The sequence below is a fragment of the Corythoichthys intestinalis genome, chromosome 14 (genome assembly GCF_030265065.1).
Source record: "Corythoichthys intestinalis isolate RoL2023-P3 chromosome 14, ASM3026506v1, whole genome shotgun sequence".
In the NCBI taxonomy this organism is placed as follows: Eukaryota; Metazoa; Chordata; class Actinopteri; order Syngnathiformes; family Syngnathidae; genus Corythoichthys; species Corythoichthys intestinalis.
In genome coordinates this window covers 6,918,051-6,942,566 of record NC_080408.1, presented here as the reverse complement: position 1 = coordinate 6,942,566, position 24,516 = coordinate 6,918,051, and the positions used below count along the sequence as shown (strand labels likewise).

Here is a 24,516-nt window from a genome sequence, read left to right as displayed (position 1 = left end):
ACATTGGATCATTCAGAGATCCTCACTGAACTTCTGGAGTGAGTTTGCTGCACTGAAAGTAAAGGGGCCGAATAATATTGCACGCCCCACTTTTCAGTTTTTTATTTGTTAAAAAAGTTGAAATGATCCAATAAATGTTGTTCCACTTCACGATTGTGTCCCACTTGTTGTTGATTCTTGACAAAAAAATTAAATTTCATATCTTCATGTTTGAAGCCTGAAATGTGGCGAAAGGTTGCAAGATTCAAGGGGGCCGAATACTTTTGCAAGGCACTGTATATTCGTCCGAGTTTTATTCATTTTTTTCTTAATGCATTGCCAAAATGTATATGATGGGGAAAAATTATCGGGAATGATTGGAACTGAATCGGAAGTTAAAAAAAAAAAGCAATCGGATCGGGAAATATCGGGATCAGCAGATACTCAAACTAAAACGATCGGATCGGGAGCAAAAAAACATGATCGGAACAACCCTAGTTAGCATACCGTACACCTATTCAGCCTGTTGTTCTCTATTGTATTTTAAATTGCCTTTCAAGATGACATGCCTGTTCTTGGTGCTGGATTCTATCAAATAAATTTCCCCCCAAAAATGCGACTTATACTCCGGTGCGATTTATACTTGTTTTTCTCCTTTTCATTGCGCATTTTTGGGCTGGTGCGACTTATACTCAGGTGCGATGTATAGTCCGAAAAATTCGGTACCTCCTTTTCGATATATTGTCACACACCTACTACATACTGTACGTACATGTGTGTGCATTTCAGAAACAGAGGTTAAGGGGTGGGACAGATTGCAGGAGTTACAACACGGGGTACAATCCGGAGCTTATACGAAACACACGGCATACATGCTGAAACGCTATATTGATGGAGCAAGATCATCTTTTGAAATAGAAGATAATTGCACCATATGGCGAGCAGGCAGGCCACTCCCGCCTCAGTCTATGACTAACAAACCACCATGCAGCTCCGTAGTGCAACTCTCGTCTATCAAGAGCGGGCGGCACCGGGAAACTTTTTCTCTCTTCCCTAGGCGAGCCACTCCAGGCGTGCGACAAAAGCGGTTCTGGAAGAAGTGGGTGGGAAGAGGCGTCAGCTGCTAGACCAAAAAAAAAAAAAAAAAAAAAAAAAAAGCTCTTTTTGTTCCCGACAATAAACGATCTATGGAGCGCTTCCGCAGCTGCGAGCCAGTTAGGCTTTCATTCGCAACTTCTTCTCTCAACCGGGAGGAGATTTAATGCGGACGATAAAATTCACCAGGATTAGAGTCGTCTTACAGCATGAAATGGGGACACAAGAAAGTGAGAATTGGCGAAAAGGAAACCTTTTTAGGACAGTGGGAGTGGAGAGAAATGATGTGCGAGTATGCAAACCTTTACTTTAATCTTGTTTTAATCTCAAATGATTTTTTCCCCATTAAAAAATGATGGTCTAACATCAAATCTTTATGAACTTGTAATGTTCAAGTAACAACATACATTTCACAATAGTTTAGAAAGAAGTTACCATTATTTTCGCCACTGATTTCTGATCGAGGGGCCTGCCACCTGTGCAGTGGCGCCACCAGGGGGTGGCCACGGACACCCCTATAAATTGGTTGGCCACCCCACTGGCCACCCTGCTTGCCAGTATATCGTTAGATAGTTGTAGCATCAGTTATGGATTTCATCCCAAATGAATGCATTTATTTTGATTTGTTAAATGTAGGGCTGCCAAATTTATCGCGTAAACAGGCGGTAATTCATTTTTCAAAATTAATCACGTGAAAATATTTATCGCAATTAACGCATTTGCGGTACGACTCATTCACGCATTGCCGCAAACAGCTTACAATGGCACCGTTTGACTTCGATACAGAGATAAGAGGCAGAGTGGAGTAGTTAGAAGCATTCATTGGGGCCGTGCTTTTAATTGGCAAAAGCTTTGCCATCTCTCCCACAGCAACTATAAATATTGTGGGAAGCGACGTGGAGAAGAATGACACGAGTTGATCTTCTTCTTAACACCCAGTAGTGTACCCAGCGCAGAGAAGATATAGAATTTGCAGCCACCACACACAGTCATGGTTGCACCACTTCCCAACATGCATTTGGGCAGAACAGTTAAGTCGCTACAGTATAATTTACTGAAAGCTCAACAAATACACTACGTGGCAATATTTAGTCATAATATACAAACTCACATTTATTCTTTAAGGATTACAAGTCTTTCTATTTGTGGATCCCTTTCACAGAAAGAATGTTAATAATGTTAATGCCATCTTGTGGATTTATTGTTATAATAAACAAATACAGTACTTATGTACAGTATGTTGAATGTATATATCCGTCTTATTTTCCATTCCAGCAATAATTTACAGAAAAATATGGCATATTTAAGAGATGGTTTGAATTGCGATTAATTACGATTAATTAATTTCTAAGCTGTGATTAACTCGATTAAAAATTTTAATCGTTTGACAACCCTAGTTAAATGTACACCTTATGCCTAATATATACATAACACAATAAAACAGAATTGTTGTGGAACTCAAAATGTTAACTGGACAGTTATGGACTATACACATTAAATCATTAGTAACATCAAATATTATACAATACACCAAAGTATATCAGTAGCCGTGTCATTAAGTCTTTCCGATAGTTTTCCAGTGACTTTTTACTGCAATAATATAATGAAAACCTGAAATTATGGCTTTTAGTTTTGGCCACCCCAAGATTTTAAGTGGCCCCATCTGGCCACCCCTATGAAAAATTTCTGGGGGCGCCACTGCACCTGTGGCTCTTTTTGGCCATTTTCTAATTTAAATTTTTCTAATTTAAACTAGTACGTCACTAGATAGACTAGGGGTGTGACAATACAGTGGTACCTCTACATACAAATTTAAACACTAGGTAACTTTTCAGTTACGGTCGATTTTTGTGACGCACGTGGACAAAAGCGGTAGTGTTTTGCCTGGAGGAAGACTGCGTTTCCGTGACCGAAAAACAAAATGAAATGACGAGTAATGCCCCAATACTAACTCATTGCTTTTCACTGGCTTTCAGTGACGTCTATAGATGTCCAATCCGTTTAAAGTGGGAGGGATAGCAGCAAATTAATGTTCAAACAAGTACAAGCGGATAAAAAAGGATTTTGATCAGGCACCTGTGTGGGCATCTGTGGCCGACTGCCAGTAGGACCCCGGAAGGACCCTGCAGCAGCTTGAGGGCAGGTTGCTACAGGAAGCTTCAAATATTGCAAGCTCTAGCCATTTAACTCATTTCCTCCCAAAAACGTATAAATATGGTCTATTTTGAATTGTTTCAGTGTACCAAAGTCGTATACTTTTACTTTTTTTTCCACAAGAGACATCTCTAAGTTCTGATTCATCTTAGCTCCAAAGCACAAAGTTGAAAATCCATTTTAAAGCAATCAAACTGGCCACTGGAGGGCAGTAGTGCATTTGGTAAGACCCGCAACCCCTTGTCGTGATGTCCTGGTAGGTTTAATTATTTTAAAGGGTGTTACAACACCTGGGGAAATGCTAATATTCCATCATTTATCCATAAACGCATAACTTTTGGATTCATATCATGCCACTTCGTGTAATTACACACATCGCAACACCAATAAAATGATAGATATTTGGATCGATTGTCAAGCTAAAACGACCCAAAGCAGAGAAGATATATCAATTGGTTCCACTACGCACAGTCATGGTTGCACTTCCCATCATGCATTTGGGCAGAACAGTTAAATGGCTACAGTATCATTTACTGAAAGCTCAACAAATGCACTAGATGGCAATATTTAGTCACAATATACAAAGTCACATGTATCCTATAAGAATTACAAGTCTTTCTATCCGTGGATCCCTCTCACAGAAAGAATGTTAATAATGTAAATGCCATCTTGAGGATTTATTGTCATAATAAACAAATACAGTACTTATGCACTGTATGTTGAATGTATATATTCGTCCGAGTTTTATTCATTTTTTTCTTAATGACTTGCCAAAATGTATATGATCGGGAAAAATTATCGGGAATGATTGGAATTGAATCGGGAGCAAAAAAAAGCAATCAGATCGGGAAATATCGGGATCGGCAGACACTCAAACTAAAACGATCGGGATCGGGAGCAAAAAAACATGATCGGAACAACCTTAGTTCGAATTGAATTTCACTTTTTTTTGGGGGGGGGGGTGTCATTTTTGTACTTTGAAACAGGCTACATGAAATCATTAAATTAGAGCAAACCTAAATCTTTGTGCCTTGGTGTGTGTGCATACGGATGAAAAGAACCACAGACTGTAATTACTGCGCATACTTTGAATATTTAGGTCGTCTTTTATGAAAACTGTGGCTTATGTTCTATTTTCACTGGGAGCGGCGGCATAGCGCTTTTAGACGACGTCGCGCCTTTAAAGTGAAGCATATGCATGTGTAGGCATTTTTGCGAAGGGGGGTGAATGAGGACCCCAGAGGCCAACTGCAGGTCTGGTAGTCATTAAGTGCAAATGTACTGTATGTACTGGACATACCGCGACATTAAAACCTCACTCACTGCTGCATCGGACCACCCCAGAGACAAACCACTGGCACCTCCTGTTCCCCACCCCCTCGCCCAAGTGCATTTTGGGATTTCCGGAAGATGCTCTAATATTGTGCGGGATTATAATTTTGATTTACATTTTCACAACAAAGATCTTTTTTAATGTAATTCCCAGCCAGTAAGTGATGCCCACCCCCCTAAAAAAAAGAACAATTCCCTATCGAGGGATTATTTGTAGAGGTCGACCGATATAGGATTTTCAATTGCCTATACTGAAATCTAAAAGGTTTTTCAGCCGATTGCCAATATCCAAAGCCGATTTTTTGAGCTGATGTTTTTTTTTTTTTTTTTTTAAAACTTGGATTATGAAAGGCAATTTAAAACAAAGAAATTGCTTCAACAGCTTCAAATTTACAATGATGACCTGAGACTTAAAGGATTAATTTGGTCTAGTCTAGTGCTACGGTGGTATTAAAAAGTATCTGAACCTTTTGGAATTTCCCACATTTCTGCATTAAATCCCCATCAAAAGTGATCTGATCTTTGTCAAAATCACACAGATGAAAAAAACAGTGTCTGCTTTAACTGAAACCATAGGTTTTCATTAGGGTTGTTCCGATCATGTTTTTTTTTGCTCCCGATCGATTTAGTTTGAGTATCTGCCGATCCCGATATTTCCCGATCCGATTGCTTTTTTTTTGCTCCCGATTCAATTCCAATCATTCCAGATAATTTTTCCTGATCATATACATTTTGGCAATGCATTAAGTAAAAAAATGAATAAAACTCGGACGAATATATACATTCAACATACAGTACATAAGTTCTGTATTTTATTATGACAATATTTCCTCAAGATGGCATTTATATTATTAACATTCTTTCTGTGAGAGGGATCCATGGATAGAAAGACTTGTAATTCTTATAGGATACATGTGACTTTGTATATTGTGACTAAATATTGCCATCTAGTGTATTTATTGAGCTTTCAGTAAATGATACTGTAGCCATTTAACTGTTCTGCCCAAATGCATGATGGGAAGTGCAACCATGACTGTGCGTAGTGGCACCAATTGATATATCTTCTCTGCGTTGGGAAGTAACATAGGGTGTTAAGAAAATGATCAACTACTACCTTTCTTCCCCACATTGCTTCCCACGATATTTCTAATTGTCGAGAGAGGGATAGTAAGGGTTTAGCCAATTAAAAAAAAGCGCCAAAGGCTGCCAAAATTCACTCTACTCAATTTACGCTGCCTTTTAGCTCTATATATAGGTAAAACGGCGCCATTATAGATTGAACGCGACAATGCGTGACTGGGTCGTGCAGCGCATGCGTTAATTGCGTTAAATATTTTAATGTGATTAATTTTTAAAAATTAACTACTGCCGTTAACGCTATAAATTTGATAGCCCGACTTTAAGCCAAAACTAAAGACTCTGGATGAGTGTAAGACATTTTGTTTGTAACGTTAAATACAATTAGAAAACGATTTGATTTACAATATATATATATATATATATATTTTTTTTTTTTTTTTTTTAAAAAGGCATGTACGATATTTTTTTGCCGATTCCGAAACTTTGAAAATGACGAGATCGGACCCGATCGATCGGCTTCCCGATGAAAACTAAAGATGTCCCGATCGATCGGCATCCCGATCGATCGGGACATCTTTAGTTTTCATATTTTAATGAGGACAGCATGCAAACAATGACAGAAGAGGGGAAAACAAATACCGTAATTTTCCCACTATAAGGCACACCTGACTATCAGCCGCCACCCACCAAATGTGACACGAAAACGGCATTTGTTCATAGATAAGCCACACCAGACTACAAGTCGAAGCTGTCCTCACTGTATTATGGGATGTTTACACCAAAAGATATCAACCGATAACACTTTATTTGACAGCGGGAGACAGTCAACCTCTTCTGCCACCTGCTTTCAACACTGTTGTTTTCCAACATGCCTCCTAGCATGAATTGCAGCACTACGGATGTAAATAACAATCACAGTTCATGTTCTGTGCTAATTATTTATTCAGTTACTCTTCCATTTGTTTCATAAATTGCTAGTTATGATGTTTGGTAGTTTATTTGACAGTGGCGCCTTAAGACTGTCATTAGACAATCATAATTATGACAGGACGCTGTCATGAGCATTAATGAATGCTTATAACGGATGTCATTTAGTGTCATCTGGCAATTTATCTCACTTTTGAATGGATGTAAAAGATCTGAGCTGGACATAAATTGAGTTAGTAACACAATTTGCCGGATGACTACATTCAGTAACGCCCATTATAGTGTCATGTCACAATTATGACGGTCTTATGACAGTCTTATGACGCCGCTGTCAAATAAAATGTTACCAAATACCATAACAAGCAATTAATGAAACAACTGGAACAGCGAATAAATACTTAGCACTGAACATGAATTGTGATTGTTATTTACATCTGTAGCGGTGAAATGCATGCTAGGAGGGATGTGTTGCCAATTATATTAACCCAAATAAATAAAAAAATAAGCCGCACTGGACGAAAAGCCGTAGGATTCAAAATAAAAGAAAAAAGTAGCGGCTTATAGTCCAAAATTACGGTAAGTGAACCCTCTGCTTAAGGAGACTTAAAGAGCAATTGAAACTCGGGCTGCAGCTATCAATTATTTTAGCAGTCGATTAATCGATGAACTAGTTAATTCGAATAATCTGATAAGGAACCTGAAAAATTAAAATACCTGAGCTGAGCCTCGAACTGTATGAAAAAAAAATAAAAATAAGGATCTATGTACAACAAAAGAACAATTGGCTAACTTACATAGCAAACGTCTGCTAGCTTAAATGCTCTAAAATGCTAACTTTAAAAAAAAAAAATTTTTTTTTTTTTTTTACAATGCTCTGAACAAATGGTTCAGACACATTTTCCCACAGAAAACGGCTAAATATACCTATAAGCTAAATTACGAATGCATTAAAAAAACATTAGCTCAAACAAAAACTTAGCTTATGTTGGTCTAAACATGAAACAGCTGGATTCAGCCATGTGAAATGAGGCAGACTAGAGGGCAGTGTATCCATCCAAATTAATAAAACTCAATGCAAACACTTTCAAAATAAACCATTACAATGCCAATTTAATTAAATGAAACTCGAAGCAGCAAAATTTAATTTGAATATTTTTTTTCTAATCGAATATTCAAGTTAATCGATTAATCGTTGCCGCACTAATTAAACCAATTTTTACCTAACAATTTAAGTCAGGTGTGTGCCCAATCACTGATGAGTGGTTTAAAGCTGCCCTACCCACGATAAAACACACACCTGGTAAGAATTGTCTTGATGAGAAGCATTGTCTGATGTGCATCATGGCTCGGCCAAAACAGCTGTCTGAAGACCTGCGATCAAAGAGTGTTGATTTTTATAAAGCTGGGAAAGGATACAAAACCATTTCTAAAAGTCTGGATGTTCATCAATCGACAGTTAGAGAAGTTGTCTACAAATGGAGAGAAATTGGCACTGTTGCTTCTCTCCCATGGAGTGGCCGTCCACCAAAGAGGACGCCAAGAGTTAAGCGCAGAATACTCAGAGACGTAAAAAAGAACCCTAGAGTGTCTGCTAAAGACTTACAGAAATCACTGGCACAGTCCAATATCTCTGTGCACACATCAACTATATGTAAAACTATGGCCAAGAATAATGTACATGGGAAGACTCCACGGAGGAAGCCACTGCTGTCTAAAAAAACATTGTTGCTCGTTCACTGTTCGCAAAAAGGCACTTGGACACTCCACAGAAGTTTTGGCAAAATATTTTGTGGACTGATAAAACCAAATTTGAATTGTTTGGGAGTAACACACAACGTCATGTGGGGAGGAAAAATGGAACAGCTCACCAACACCACCTCATCCCCACCGTGAAGCATGGTGGAGAGTGCATCATGATTTGGGGCTGTTTAGCTGCCTCAGGGCCTGGACAACTTGCAATCATTAATGGAAGTTTTGCAGGAAAACCTGAGGCCGTCTGTCAGACAGTTGAAGCTAAAAAGAGGATGGATGCTGCAACGAGACAATGATCCAAAACACAGAATGGTTTCGGAAGAACAAAATAAACATTCTGGAGTGGCCAAGTCAAAGTGAGATGCTGTGACCTAAAGACAGAGATTCATGCCAGACATCCCAGCAATCTGACTGAACAACAGCAGTTTTCTCGAGAAGAATGCGCCAAGATTAGTCCTGATCAATGTGCCAGACTGATCTGCAGCTGCAGGAAGCGTCTGGTTGAAGTTTTTGCTGCCAATGGGGGGGCCACAAAATATTAAATGTGATGGTTCACTTACTTATTTTTCCCCCCAACTGTCATTGTTTGCATACTATCCTCATTAAAATGTGATAACCTATAAATGTTTGGGTGGTTTTAGTTAAAGCAGAAACTGTTTTTTCATCTGTGTGATTTTGACAAAGATCAGATTACATTTGAAGGTGATTTTATGCAGAAATGTGACAAATTCCAAAAGGTTCAGATACTTTTTCACACCACTGTATGACGGCAACTGACCCTTACGAGACAGTAATATTGCCAATAAAGAGCAAAGGGCACATTGTAACACGAGTGGCGAAGTGTATTCAACAAGTGCTACAACATAAACTAAAAACAAAGACAGCTCGTTGGTGCCTTGGGACTGATTGGCAGGGTGGTGTCGCCAGGTGACCCCTGACCTTTTTAACCCCTGAGGAATGTTGTCGTGCTGGTGCGCGTATTGTTCCCGCCTCCCCGAGGAGACTCAGCCATGCATCAGATGGATGTGAAGGTTGAATGTTCCTGAGAGCTTCTTCTTATTCTTTTTCAACCACCCTGCACCCCACCAAAAGTACCTCATTCTTCCCTGTAATCCTTTCTTTTTCTGCTCTTCATCGCCAGATTTGGGCAAACAAAAGGTATCAACAGGTCTGAGAGTGAGCTGTTGATGTTCGTTTGGTGTGCACTTGCACGCAGAAAGGTCACTGACCTAAATTTGAAGAAGAAAAACAACAAATAAAGGTACCCGGAAGGTTAAGAAACCTTGAGGAGACACTCGGGGTATGACAATATATCGGAAAGGTGATACATCGCGGTACTTTACAGTGGTACCTCTACATACGATCACTTCGACACACGATCTTTTCGACATCCGACGTAAAATTTGAGCCGCCATTTGTTTCTACATCCGACGAGTTGCTCGAAATACGACGACATGACAGCACTGCAAACGAACGCACGGTGGATTTTCTTGTGTGAGAAATCAACACAGTTTTCAAAAAAAGTTGATACAGTTGGAGAAACAAGGAAAAAAGTGATGCTTACCTTTGAAATGAAAATGCAAGTTATAGAAAAATATGAGCTTGGGGTGCGCGTCCCTGAACTGGCTCAACAATACAGCTCCATGGTCCTCTTCCGACCACCGTTCGCCACTATTTATAAGTTAAGGTGACAATTATTATTGTGGTAACATTGCCAAGGAAATCGCCAGCTTCGTCACGTTTTTATCATTTATTTAAGAACTTATCCAACACAAAACGCACATTGTCTTAAGCAGTTGACCGCTCTCAAGAAAACGAAAGTATTATCTCTACCGCACCGACCTATCTCACTGAGACGTCACCTTCGCGGTGCGTTCAGGGACAGTAAAAAGTGTCCGCCATATTAGAATCCGATTCGTTACATTATTTACAGGAATTATTAATTATTCTTCTTATTATTATATTATTCTGAATTATTTATTTATAACTTATTTGTTTTTCTATGTTTAATTGCCATTTGTAACAGTGCCAGCAGTATTTATTAAGAATTTAGTGTATGTTTTTAGGCTTTGGAACGAATTAATGGAATTATAATGTATTCCTATGGGAAAATCCTGCTCGACATACGACCATTTCGACTTACAAACAAGGTCCTGGAACGAATTAAATTCGTATGTAGAGGTACCACTGTATATCCTAAAAGGTGATCGATATGCTCCCACCAAAAATCGATATATCGTTTTAAAAAGGTGTCACTGTATGGATATATATGGCGGAAAACACTCAGGTGACATGAAGTTCCGCTCAGAGACCCCCAATTTGGCCAAATTTCAAATTTGTCCTATATGCTTGTGTGATACATCCTTGGAAAGCTTAAAATCTCAATTTTCAGGGGGAAGAAAAACTTTGGATAGGAGGGCATTTTTTTTTTTTTTTTTTTTTTAAATGTTTTTTAAACAGCAAAACCCTATCTGGAGGTGAGAGCATGCAAGAGCAGAATTACAGACGCCATGACTTTAACGAGATATTGTCACGTACTTATCTTGTTTCAAACCAAAAACTCCATGTCACATGTATCACTGAGTGTCAAGACCAGAGGTTGCGCTAGACTTTTTCGTTGTCTGTCATTTTGACTGACAGGGTCATAAAAATCCGGTCATAATCTATTTTTACCAGTCACTTAAATTTTTAAAATGACTATATCTTGATGCAGTCACTATATGTATATACACAATAATACAATATAATATAAAGTAACTAATATTAGTGCAGTCATGGATTACAGTAAGCAGGCCAGTACTGTGTTTCCATATATATTTTTATTATATTAAGTATATACAATATATATATATATATATATATATTTTTTTTTTCCCCCCCCAAGTGGGACCTTCCATGAGCCTAATAATACATTTAATAATAATAAAATATTATATAATTCCATTATATACATATATATATATATATATGTATATATATAATTTTTTAAAAATTATTATTATTATTAAATAAAAATGCACGTTGATACGACGCACATAAAGGCAACTTTTTTTAAAAATCGTTAGAAAATTGTATGGACTTACAATCCGCTAGCTTGTTGTTTCCTGTTGTCGTCCGAAATACACCTGGGTGACGGCGCGTCAAGTGTTCGTTCATAGCCGACGTGCTACCGTGGTATGCGAGCTCAGCTTAGGAAAAAGAGTACACACAGTGGTGGCAACCTCCATATTTTCCTTGAAATAATTTCAGGCTCTGGCTAGTCTGGTCCGCTTTTTTGGCTTTATGCCGCTTTCACCGTGTTACCAATTCTGCCCTTCTTGGTAATTGGTGGCGTTTTCAACTGCTCGCCGCAGTGAGGAGTTAACCGGCGATTCACTTGATTCGTTGTCATCCTTCACTGCATCAGTCCCTCTTTTTTCACATCTTTTATCAACACCATTGTCGTTTTGGGGCTTTTTGAAGAAACTTCGGACACTCAGTTGCCTTGACATTTTTCCGAGTAAGGCCAACGACGTCATGCATCAAGAGCGCCAATAGCTAATTAATATGCTCACTCGCCACCCTGTGGTCTGGGGTGTGAATTGCAACCTGTCAAAATGACAGATGGACTTCAGTTTTTTCCGTCACCGTTGTAAAAAAACGGTCAACGACGGAAAGTATTCGGTTAACGCGACCCCTGGTCAAGACACAGATGTGAATGCCCACAGCTGTATTTTTGGGGGATTTTATAGGTGATACATGGTAATATAACAAGGGTCGCGATGTAGAAATCGCAGACATCAAGGAGTGGTCGAGATTTTCTTTTTCATAGATTTACCATTTTAAACGTTTTTTTTTTTCAGATTTTCTTTGTTTGGATCGATTATTTATCATCTAACATATCGAGGAAAATGCAACAGTAACAAAAACATACAATTTAGCGATAGTTATGAGGTAGATATCCGTGACTTTTTTACAGACGCCATTTTTTTTATTGTGACGTAATTTGTTTAAAAGTTTAAAATATGCGAGTGAATAATTTTTAAAAGTCGTTTTTTTTTTTTTAAACAAAATATTAGACATCAATTAATGATTCTAAGCTAAAAATGACAGACATTTTGAATAATAAATATAATTACTTATCTTGTTTTAATTGCTGGGTTAAAACAACGGTTGCACGACGTCTGTAAACGGGGGTTTCGAGGGTAAAACGGGCAAATTAAAAATAGTTTGCGGGCTTAATGCACCATGAATCTGCTATGGCAGCATATAGACATATTTCTATCAAACACAACAGTTGTTTTGGCTTAAAATACAGCGGTTTCTTTTAAAGAGGAGTGCAAGAGCAGAAACTGCTTTTTCAGTCTTGTCTGTGTTTTCCGCCATATATATATAATTATACTTCTTATCTGCGCTTCGCCAAATTGTTATATATAGTTGAATCGTCTCAAAATATGATTTCAATTCACATATTAATGCTATTTAAGACTTTTTGTATCCTGTCACAGGGACTTTAATGATTATTTAATAACAGTTCTATAATATTTTTGCTGGTTAATATTAGCTGCCACCCTCCCAGTTAGAACGGAATGGACGTCTACTAGTGACTCAAACTCATTTAAAAGGTTACTTCTTGTTGATTTTAAGTCACTTCCAATTCATTTGAGGACATTTTTTAGTCATTTCCTGTTCAGTAACCAAAAATCAACAAGAAGTGACCTAGAACTACCCCAAAATCAATAGGAAGTGACTGAATATCAACAGTAAATGACCTGAAAAGCCTTAAAATTCAACTTATTGTTTGTCATTGACAGCAATGGACGTCCAATCCCTTTGCAGTGGGAGAGATTCCTGGGTTACTTCCTATTCTGTCACCTAAAATCAACAGGGAGTGACCCATAAATACCCCAAAAGGAAAAGGAAGTGACCGAAAATCAACAGGGAATAACGTGAAATGTCCCAAAATGAACATGTTGCCTGGCATTGGCTAACACTGACGGCCATAGACGTCCAATCCGTCTGAAGTGGGAGGGTGGCAGCGAATGAACATTCGTTCATTCGCTGCCATCCCTCCCACTTCAAGCGGATTGGATGTCTACTAGTTATAAACTCATTCCAACTCACATCAGAATGATGAAAACAGCTTATTTGTCTGTTTATTAGTTACTTTCTTGAATGATTTCTTGACCCATGTATTGATCATTGCTCTATCGCCATATCGTGAGATCATTATTATCGTGAGCCTTGTATCGTACCATGCGGTACCCCTAGTGGAGGCTGACAGAAGACAGAGGCAGACAGACAATTAACGAGCAGGTATGTCTACCCACCTAGGGCCGGTCAGAGGAAATGGAGGAATTTATGATGTCATAAAAAAGTGCCAGAAGAGAGGTGCCTGAGAACAGGTTGTCTCAGGAGCTGGAACCATAAAAAAAGAGACTCCTGCGGTTTCCGCTCCCTTCCCCCTTTCGAACAAATGAGATGATAACAGTCCAGTGAGCGCCAGTAGCTGCAGCTCAGAGTGCATAATTCAACTGGGAGCATGTGATAATGTAGGAGTCATAGCACTCATGTATCACAGAATCAACTACAATATAAGTCAGCTTTGCTTTCATAGCTACACGTTTCAACCTCATCCGTCCGAGATTTTGCTGTCAAATTCAGTTGAATTATGTATTTTGCTAGATTTGCTAAAACACGCTGATAAAATATCTTTACAATGAGTCAAATCTGTTTTTAAATTCGATATTTTAGCAATTCAGGTAGTTCCTAGGTTACGCACGAGTTCTGTTCATACGCTGGCAATGTAACAATTTCTACGTAAGTCAGAATTAACCCCTTAAAAATTAAAAAAAAAAAATCTACCCAAAAAGTCCAAAAGTATTGTATTTTGTCAAATGATGGAGGATACAGTGCCCTCTAGTGGCAACGTTGTGTCTGGCTGGACTGTCGCCTTGTATGACTCAGGAGCAGACTCAGACGTCTGATGTCTAAAGGACTGCAGCACTCTGGTTTGGCCCACATAAGGCTGTAAGTTGTTTCAGCTAATACCGTAATTTTCTCTCTCTATACGCACCTGTATATACGCTGCCACCCACGAAATTTGACACGAAAACGGCATTTGTTCAAAGATAAATCGGTCTGGATTATAAACCACAGCTGTTCTCACTATATTATGGGATGTTTACACCAGAAGTGATTAACCGGTAAAACTTTATTTGACAGTGACATCATACGACTGTCAAAGAGCAAATGAACCACGATGAAGGTTTGAAACAATTTGAACCAAAGCTTCATTACTTCAAGAAGCTTCATTTGGCCATCACTGCTCCCTTGGGGGAGACAGTCAACCTCTGCTGTCAACACTGTTGTTGTCCAACATGCCTCCTAGCATGCATTGCAGCGCTACAGATGTAAAGAACAATCAAAATTCATGTTCTGCACTAATCATTTCTTAAGTTACTGTTCCAGATGTTTCGTTAGTTCCTCGCTAAAGTAAGGTAAGCTTCATTTGGCCATCACCACTCCACATCCTGTCAGCACTGTCGTCCTGCAACATGCCTCCTAGCATGCATTACAGCGCTACAGATGTAAATAACAGTCAAAATGTATGTCCTGTGCAAATTATTACTGGACTATAAGCTGCAGCTGTCCACACTGTATCATGGGATATTTTCACCAAAAGATATTAACCGGTAACACTTTATTTGACAGCAGCATCATATGACTCATATGACCAAATGAACCACCATGAAGCTTTGAACCAATTGGCTGCAATGCTTCATTGCTTCAAGAACCTTCATTTGGCCATCACCGCTCCACCTGCTGTCAACACTGTTGTCCTGCCACATGCCTCCTAGCATGCATTGCAGTGCTACAGAGGTAAATAACAATTAAAATTCATGTTTTGTGCTAACTATTGCTTCAGTTACTGTTCCAGTTGTTTCATTAATTGCTAGTTTTGGTATTTGGTATCACTATATTTGACAGTGGTGCCATAAGACTGTCATCAGACAATCATAATTATGACATGACACTGTCATGAGCATTCATGAATGCTCATAAAAGATTACAAATTATATCACTTTTAATGTACCAATTAATACGACTTTGATTCTCGTAGTAATAGTACGAGAAAAAAAGTCAAACTGTTACTAGAAAAAAAAGCCGTACTGTTACGACGAGAAAAAAAGCCGAACTGTTCTGACGAGAAAAAAAAAGCCGTACTGTTACGACGAGGAAAAAAAGTCGCGCTGTTACGATGAGGAAAAAAGCCGAACTGCAACTACGAGGAAAAAAAGCCGAACTGTTACCACGAGAAAAAAAGTCGTACTGTTACCACGATAAAAAAGTCGTACTGTTACGACAAGGAAAAAAGCCAAACTGCTACTAAGTAAAAAAGTCGTACTGTTACCACAAGAAAAAAGTCTTACTGTTACCACGAGAAAAAAAGTCGTATTGTTACCACAAGAAAAAATGTCATACTGTTACGACGAAAAAAGCCAAACCGCTAGTACGAGAAAAAAAGTCGGACTGTTACCACGAGAAAAAAGTCATACTGTTACAACTAGGAAAAAAGCCAAACTGCTACTATGAGAAAAAAAGTCGTATTGTTACCAAGAGAAAAAAAGTTCTACTGTTACGACGAGGAAAAAAGCCAAACTGCTACTACGAGAAAAAAAGTTGTACTGTTACCACGAGAAAAAATTCGTACTGTTACCACGAGAAAAAAAGTCGTACTGTTACGACGACAAAAAAGTCGAACTGTTACTAAGCAAAAAAGTCGTACTGTTACGACGAGAAAAAAAGTCGTACTGTTATGACAAGAAAAAAGCCGAACTGTTACTACCGGGAAAAAAGTCGAACTGTTAAAACGAGAAAAAAAGCCATACTATTATGACGAGAAAAAAAAAGTCGAACTGTTGCTACGACGAAAAAAGCCGAACTGTTACTTCGAGAAAAAAAGCTGAACTGTTATTCCGAGAAAAAGGCGTACTGTTACGACGAGAAGAAAAAAGTTGTACTGTTACGACGAGAAAAAAATGTTCAAACTGTTACGACGAGAAAAAAAGTTGAACTGTTACTATGAGAAGTAGCTGAAAAACTGCTACGTACTTTACGTAGCACGTCGACTTCGTTAAAATCCACGCAATTGAAAGCATCTTGTATTTTAGAATTTGTTTTACAAATAAAGGAATCATTCTGGTTTTGCTTCATCTACATCAAATTATAATCAACAGAATGATTTATAGGCTGCCGACACTTCGTCGTAGCTTCTAGCTACATAGTAGCTTTATAAGTCACATAATAGCGAATTGGAATAATATTGTGCATGTCCTGAGTCTATATTTTAGAATCTCCTTCATAAATAAGGAAATCCTTTATCTTTTAGTTCATCTACATCAAATTATCATCAATAGATGGATTTATATTGATGCTACATTGTAGCTCACAGCTAAGGTACATGTACGTAAAGTGCGTAGCAGTTTACCCTATGTAATAATATAAATTTTTTTCTCGTAGTCCTTTTTTTCCCTCTTCTCCTTTATTTGGCCCTCATCCTCCGTCGTAATATTCTGAGTAATCCAAGCTATGGATTGAATGTGGACAGCTAAACTGGTGTTTTTTTCCTCATTTAGAACCTGTGCAAATTTTCTATTCAGCTTATGTGGCATTCGGTTGTCACCAAATCAATTTTTTCCAATGACAATCATTATCGCAATTGACTGCTTGTATAAATCGCCTAATTAAGATAGCCCCGACTTCATCTTCCGACGGGTGTCATAAAAACCAATATGAAAACGTTCCTTAAGTGATGTAAATGACATCCGGTCCTGTTTGCGAGCACACACTAACTCGTATACGCACCGGCGCACTTTCTACTCAGAGAAGTTGTTCAAAAAAAAAAAAGGAAGAGAAAGGCGGTTATTTGCTCGAAAGCCTCGCTAAGGAGGGCTCCCATCGTAAAAAGGAGTGGCTGCACAGCCCCTTTTCCTTTCATCCCTCTACTAGGAGGCACGCTGCCTTTGTCTCACGAAGGACTGAACATGCAACCTCTCGGCTACGCTACACTGGTCAAATACCTGGGAACTACCATTGCCCCGGTAGAGGACAAAAAAGAGAAGTAGGAGGAGGAGGAAGATAAGAGATGAGGAAGGGGGTGGGGTGTAAGATGCAAGTTTTTTTCAGTGTTATGGCGAGACTGGACAGCTAAAAGGCACAAGGACATCCCACGGAAGCTAATAATATAACTAGACATGTGCCGGTATGAGATTCTGACGGTATGATAACCCTAAGCAAAAGCATCACGGTATTGCAATTACAGCTCTAAAATGGGTTAGTTTGAGATGTCTGGGTTAGAAATAATAATAATAATTTTCAAAACAACACATTAGTAACACATATATTATTGCCATAGATTTAAAAATCTATAACATTTAGTACATGTTTTGACCTACGGAGGCATGTTTTTCGCGCGCAATGCACGCTAGGTGTGATGACATGGTTGGGCTGGACTGGGAGAATAGCAGTGTTAGCTAGCAAGCGAGGCTAGTATGACGGCTCGCATGATTTTGTCAAATTCTGCTGCCTGTTTGTATGATTTTCCAACGTCGTACCTGCATCCAATTCCAGCTCATCAGCAGTGTCTTTGAACCGATCCGAGGCGGCTTGCCGAGATATTGACTTGCTGATATTTGACAGTTTGGATATCCCTTTATTGCTAGTTGCATCATTGGCTTTTTTTTTTTTTCCCTTTCTCTGCCTCTCACCGCGGTTTTCCTTCGTTTTTTTAATTATTTTTTTTATCCCGACTTACTGTCACTGACCCTGTGTTCAATAAAACTTTTTTTAGGGCTGTCAAACGATTATAATTTTTAATCGAGTTAATCACAGCTTTAAAATGAATTAATCGTAATTAATCGCAATTCAAACTATCTCTAAAATATGCCATATTTATTGTTGGAATGGAAAGATAAGACACAAGACGGATATATACATACAACATACTGTACATAAGTACTGTATTTGTTTATTATAACAATAAATCCACAAATGGCATTATTTAAAATTCTTTCTGTTGAAGTGATACACGGATAGAAAGACTTGTAGTTCTTCAAAGATAAATGTTATAGTTACAAGTTATAGTAATTTTATATTAAAACTAGGGCTGTCAAAATTATCGTGTTAACGAGCGGTAATTAATTTTTTAAATTAATCCCGTTAAAATATTTGACGCAAATAAAGCACAAATGCCCCGCTCAAACAGATTAAAATGAGAGCACAGTGAAAGGTGTACTTGTTGTGTTTTTCGGAGTTTTGCCGCCCTCTGCTGGCGCTAAGGTGCGACTGATTTTATAGGCTTCAGCACCCATGAGCATTGTGTAAGTAATTATTGACATCAACAATGGCGGGCTACTAGTTTATTTTTTGATTGAAAATTTAACAAATTTTATTAAAACGAAAACATGAAGAGGGGTTTTGATATAAAATTTCTATAACTTGTCTACAAGTCTTTCTATCCATGGATCGCTTTAACAGAATGTTAATAATGGTAGTGCCATCTTGTTGATTTATTGTTATAACAAAGAAATACAGTACTTATGTACCGTATGTTGAATGTATATATCCATCTTGTGTCCTATCTTTCCATTCCAACAATAATTTACAGAAAAATATGGCATATTTTAGAGATGGTTTGAATTGCGATTAATTACGATTGATTAATTTTTAAGCTGTAATTAACTCGATTAAAAATTTTAATCGTTTGACACCCCTAATTTAAACCCCTCTTCATGTTTTCGTGTTAATAAAATTTGTAAAATTTTCAATCAAAAGTAGAGTTAATATAATAAGAATAAAAATAACAATAATAAGAATAGAGTAACCAAAGTCTGAGTAAGTTTTATGTGTATTTTGCATCGGTATTTTAATTGGGAATGCCAGTTCACTTTGCATTGTTGTTTAACTGTGTGAGAATAGGGCCTCATTACTACAGACTGAAGTGCTTTTCTTTTTGTGAACATTATTTATTTTTTGAGAGACAGGAATATTATTTTTGTTGTGCTTTCACTAAATGATACTTAAGTTTGTTGTGAAGGAGTTGCGGAAGCTTATGCGAATAAACGGCGCGGTCCAAAGAACACCTGTGTCCACTCGCCTCTATAACATATATATCTCTGAACACATCTTACCCAAAATACAACAAGAGACACATAATTGCCACTAAAAGAAAGAAAACTTACAGAAATATGTGCAATCCAACAGCATAAACGTCTCACAACTACTAATTCTCCCACTTTTAGAAGGAATAACATTAGTATGGAACGGCGCTGCCCCCAAGCGGCCGGTGGCATTCTCTTCACTCTTAATGTCCATAAACGGCTTCATTGTAATCTGTTTGATGCAATGCGTGAGCGGGTCATTCAGTGAATGCGTTAATTGCATCAAATATTTTAACGTGATTAATTTAAAAAATTAATTAACGCCCGTTAACACGATAATTTTGACAGCCCTACTTTTTACACAATCCCTATGTTACTTTTGTCTGCTTGCTGTCTGACGTAAACCGCGTTTTCTAATTCTGTGTTCAAGCCAGCCGCAATCTTCTCAGTTGCGTGTCCCTATCAGGTTTTACCGCACAGAGATAGACAATGTGGGTTGCGATTGCTTTATAAGGAATATCATGACTAACGAAAATCAAAATCAAAAAGAAATGATGCGCAATGCCTCAAAATTTACTTTTTGACTGCCAGTAACGGCATTGAGTTAATTTTGGGGCATTTCACATCATCTCCTGTTGATTTTTGGTAACTTTCTGCACATTTTGGCACATGTACAGGTCACTTCCGCTTTATAATAGAGCATTTACGGTTTACTTCCTGTTGATTTTGGGTCACTTCCTATTCAATTAGTGACATTTATCCTTTTCAGTGACGGGAAAAGGTACCGTTCTTGCACACACCATATAATTGTTTGCATTAGTATAACAAGATCATTTAACTATAGTTTACGCAGACTCCACTCAGTGGCCTTGAACACAGCAAAGTGAATCACCTTATCGGCGCTCATGAGGGGGAAAAGGAAAAATGGTACCGTTTCTCGTAGGCACCGTCTAACTGTTTGCATTACTCGAACACACGTAATATAATCAATCAGGGAATAGTATCATTTCTCATATTCACTGTATGACTGCACTACTCTAACACACCTAATGTAAAATAAATAGCACACCATAGCTTAAAGAAAGAGAATAGATACACAACACCATCTTATCACAGAAGCCCAAAACGTGTGCGCCACAAGCAAGATTGACGCACCAACTCTGGCAATCAGTCCTCCCGACAAACGAACCAGGACAAAGACCAGCGCGCTTTGTCCTAAAACAAGTAGTGCCAGCCCGGATAACAAAGTTGATAGCAGGCGCTTGTGACGTCAAGACCAAAGTCGGTCGCTGTGGCAACCACATCCCATTCACGCACGAACCTAAACAGCCCGAAACCGGCCAGAGAGGGATGACCCCAAAGCAACGCCTGGACACACCTTCGGCCGGCCCACAGACTTAAAAAACACTGGACACCGAGATAAGACAGATTTTGCTGCTCGGAAACATGTAGCCTTGTTTTGGATCCAGAATTGTCCCTCCGTCGTCTTTTTTTGTCTTGTTTTTGACCATTGTCGACGAATGAATTGTCAACCTGCTTTCGGTGAGTCTTTTTCAAACTTTTGGAACATGGAGTCAGTACAAAGGGTTAATATCAGAGATTGTGAGGTAATTATCGAGGGTTGATTGATTAAATATTTGCTTGATTGATTATTTGCTTGTGCTCATATATACCATAAATAATACATATTGCCATATTTTTCTCTTATTGATATAACCAGTAAATGATTATTGCTTGCTATACTAGGTTGTAGTATAATGTTTAAGTGTTACAAAGAGTAAAGAGGGTCGGGATGACAACTGCCTTGCTTCATGGCCGCATCATTGCGTAACTAGACCTTCCGAGACATCTTCAGCCCCTGGCGTCTGGACTTTCGTCTAGACCTTCAAGGACAATTTTCCATTCGAGGACATCTTCCATGGCCGCAGCGTTGCATAACTGAAGTGTCTGGGTCATTTTGACCGTTGTTTACATGTGCCTTTGCTTACACACGCGTATTAGTTAGTTCCACCTACATGCTCACACATAGCCAACCAAAATCACATGGGTGTCTCCAGCTTGCTCTCCCCTCCCTCAGGGCGGCACCCTTTCTGTGTTAGGACAAACCCCTAAATAAAAATAGCAAGGACGGTTTTTCCTTAGATCAATTTTGGAAACTATACAGCGTAATCTAGCATTTCTCTGGCTAGTCCCTCTTTTGCTCTCCTAGGCCAGGAAAACTGAGTTTCTTCTCTCCTTATTTTTGGGTAATTTTACATATGTCTACCTAAGGGTCTATTTTTGAACTTGACAGAGATGAATGCGCGAAGTTCCGCCTTCCCGGTTGGCGCGCGCGGAGCCACCCTCCCAATTCAAATGGATTGGACGTCTACGAGTGTCTAACCCATTCCAATTCATAGCTTGTTTTTCTGTTTATTACTTTATTTTGTAGAACATCATAGAATGATTTCCTAACCCATGTATCAATAACTGTTCCTACGACATATCGTGAAATCACCTTGTATCGCAAGCTCCCCAGAGGTTCCAACTCTTAAACCTCACCACCACTAGCTTTTTTAAAATTTTGTCTTTAAAGAAAACTAGAAACCGTGTAGGTAATAAGAACCCTGCACCCACCCTTCTCCGCCCCGACCTTACACACACTTTCATGCCAACTCAGCAGTGTAGCGCCACTTCCTATAAACGAGGGACCGTATAGGGGTGAAGTGAGTTTAAGTCCTCCCCAAAGCGACCGCAGCCGGCCCCGATGTAAAGTTTTTACATTTCCAGTCTGCACAGGCAGTCTGGGCAGACAGGCCTTTCTGTCACACCTCATAAAGCAGAGCTCAAGCAGAAGGCTTCTTTGAACCCAGAGGCCGGGGGCTATTGCTTGGTGGGGTTAGATAAGGCAAAAAGAAAAAAATATAAACGTCCAAACTTCCAAGTTGCTCACAGAAAACGCAGGCAAAATTCCCGCGTTAAAGTTTTAACTTATTGGCTGCTGTTTTCATCCTTCTGCTGTGAATTGAATCGAGTTTATCACTAGTAGACGTCCAGTTTGGTTGAACTGGGAGGTTTTCAGCAAATGAATGTCCCACTTTAAACAGATTGGACGTCTATGGCAGTAAATGACAACGAATTGTGTTTCATTTTAGGGCAGTGCTTCTCAATTATTTTTTGTTACGCCCCCCCAAGGAAGACGTAAATGTTTCGCGCCCCCCCCCCAAACTCTGCCGCCACTGTAAATAGTATCATTTGTCAATAATATTATAATAAGTACGCCTCTGCCTTACATTGTGTCATTTTTTTCTATTAGAGAAAATAACAGGATCAACTTATGAAGTATAACTTTATTAACATTGTTTTGTTTGTAACAGAAAAGACTTAACGCGCATCAATTTGCCTGAATTACAAAAAAAAAAAAAAAAAAATTCACATCCAAACTGTAAAAATACACTCAAGGTACATTTTTGACCATTTGATACTGAAAAATAAAATCCGTAAATAATAACAAATTCAAATTGATTAGAAACATTAACTCATTAGGACAATATGCCCAAAAATTTGACCGAAAAACAAAACTGAATAGAAGAAAAAAAAAGGGTGTCTTTGGACAGAAGGACAGTTTTTATTTTTGCTGCTCTCAGTATCACTTCCAGTTTGCAATGGTGTGGGGTTATTTTGCACTGAGCATGCTAACAGTGCTTACTAGTTTACTTATATAACACTGACAAAGTGGGGCAATTGTTGGCAATATTCGGCACGTTTTCGCTGAAAACAAACAAGCGGCTTATCAATGAGCTTGGGGTCTAATGTCTTTAAGTGGCGTTTTAATTGATTTGGCTTCCGGCTGTCCACTATAATTATTTTTAGACACAGTAAACAGTGGGCTTTCCTCATCTACCACTGTTTTGAATGTCAAAGCCAAAAGGCAAACGGCCGGACACATGAGAACCGGAGAAGACAGTGGGTTCCTGCGTGAGTCCGGCCGGAAAACGACTTTCGAAAACGGCAAAGCCGCACAGCTCTTCATATCTCTCTTTTGTGTGCTCTTGTTTACTTCAGAAATACTGCGCGCACTTTGAAAATGAGCACGCCACTGCCACCCACTGAGTGGATGTGCAAGTACACTTTATTCTAGTACGGCAAACAAACAAAAAAAAAAAGCATGTTTCCCGATGTCACATGCGCCACCCCTGGCATCGCTCTGCGCCCCCCTGGGGGGGGCGCGCCCCACTATTTGAGAAGTACTGTTTTAGGGCATTTCAGGTCATTTTTTGGTGTTGATTTTCAGCCGCTTTCTGTTGATTTTGGGGCATTTCTGGGTCACTTCCTGTTGATTTTTGGGGCATTTATGGGTCACTTCCTGTTGATTTTGGGTTACGCAACAGGAAGTGACCTGGGAATCTCCCCAAAATGACTAGGCAGTAAATGAACATTCGTTTAGAGCTGTCTTGACTAGTCGACGTCATCGATGACGTAAATGCGTCAACGAGCACAACATCCCGTCGACGGCAGTGTTGTTTTGAAAATAATTCGTCGACAAACAATTTTTTAATGACGATGACGAGATAAGGAGCTAAATACTAGAGCTGGGAATCTTTGGGCACCTAACGATTCGATTATGATTACGATTCAGAGGCTCCGATTCGATTATAAAACGATTATTGATGCACCCCCTCCTTTTTTCTTTTTTTTTAAAAATGTTTCTGAATTCTTTATAGATATGGACGCGAAACAGTTTCGATTCTTGATTAAAAGCAGAAAAAAAAAAACATGCATTAAGCATTTATTTTACGTAAATATTGTGAAGTAGGACGCCAACGCTGTAGCGGCTAATTTCTCACATTGATTTTATTCACAACGTTTCAAAATGTGTGCATTGTACGAAAAATATACTAATTACAGTGCCCTCCATACTGTAATTATTGGCACCCCTGAAAAAGATGTGTTTTTTAGCTTCTAATATATTTTTTTAATTCAAAAAATATGGGACCTTAATGGAAAAAGAGAGAAAAATCCAACTTTCAATACAAGTGCATTCATTCAGTGGGGAAAAAATCCCACAATAAGAAAA

General features: G+C 38.7%; 1 long non-coding RNA gene across 2 annotated transcripts in view; it reads right to left on the bottom strand.

Moving 5' to 3' along the window:
- Positions 1-24,516, bottom strand: part of LOC130929701 (uncharacterized) — an 83,892-nt gene that overhangs the window by 40,115 nt on the left and 19,261 nt on the right. For both annotated transcript variants that reach the window (XR_009066942.1, XR_009066943.1), the window contains exon 3: positions 7,865-7,938. This is a non-coding gene — a long non-coding RNA (uncharacterized LOC130929701). The remainder of the gene's footprint in view (positions 1-7,864; positions 7,939-24,516) is intronic.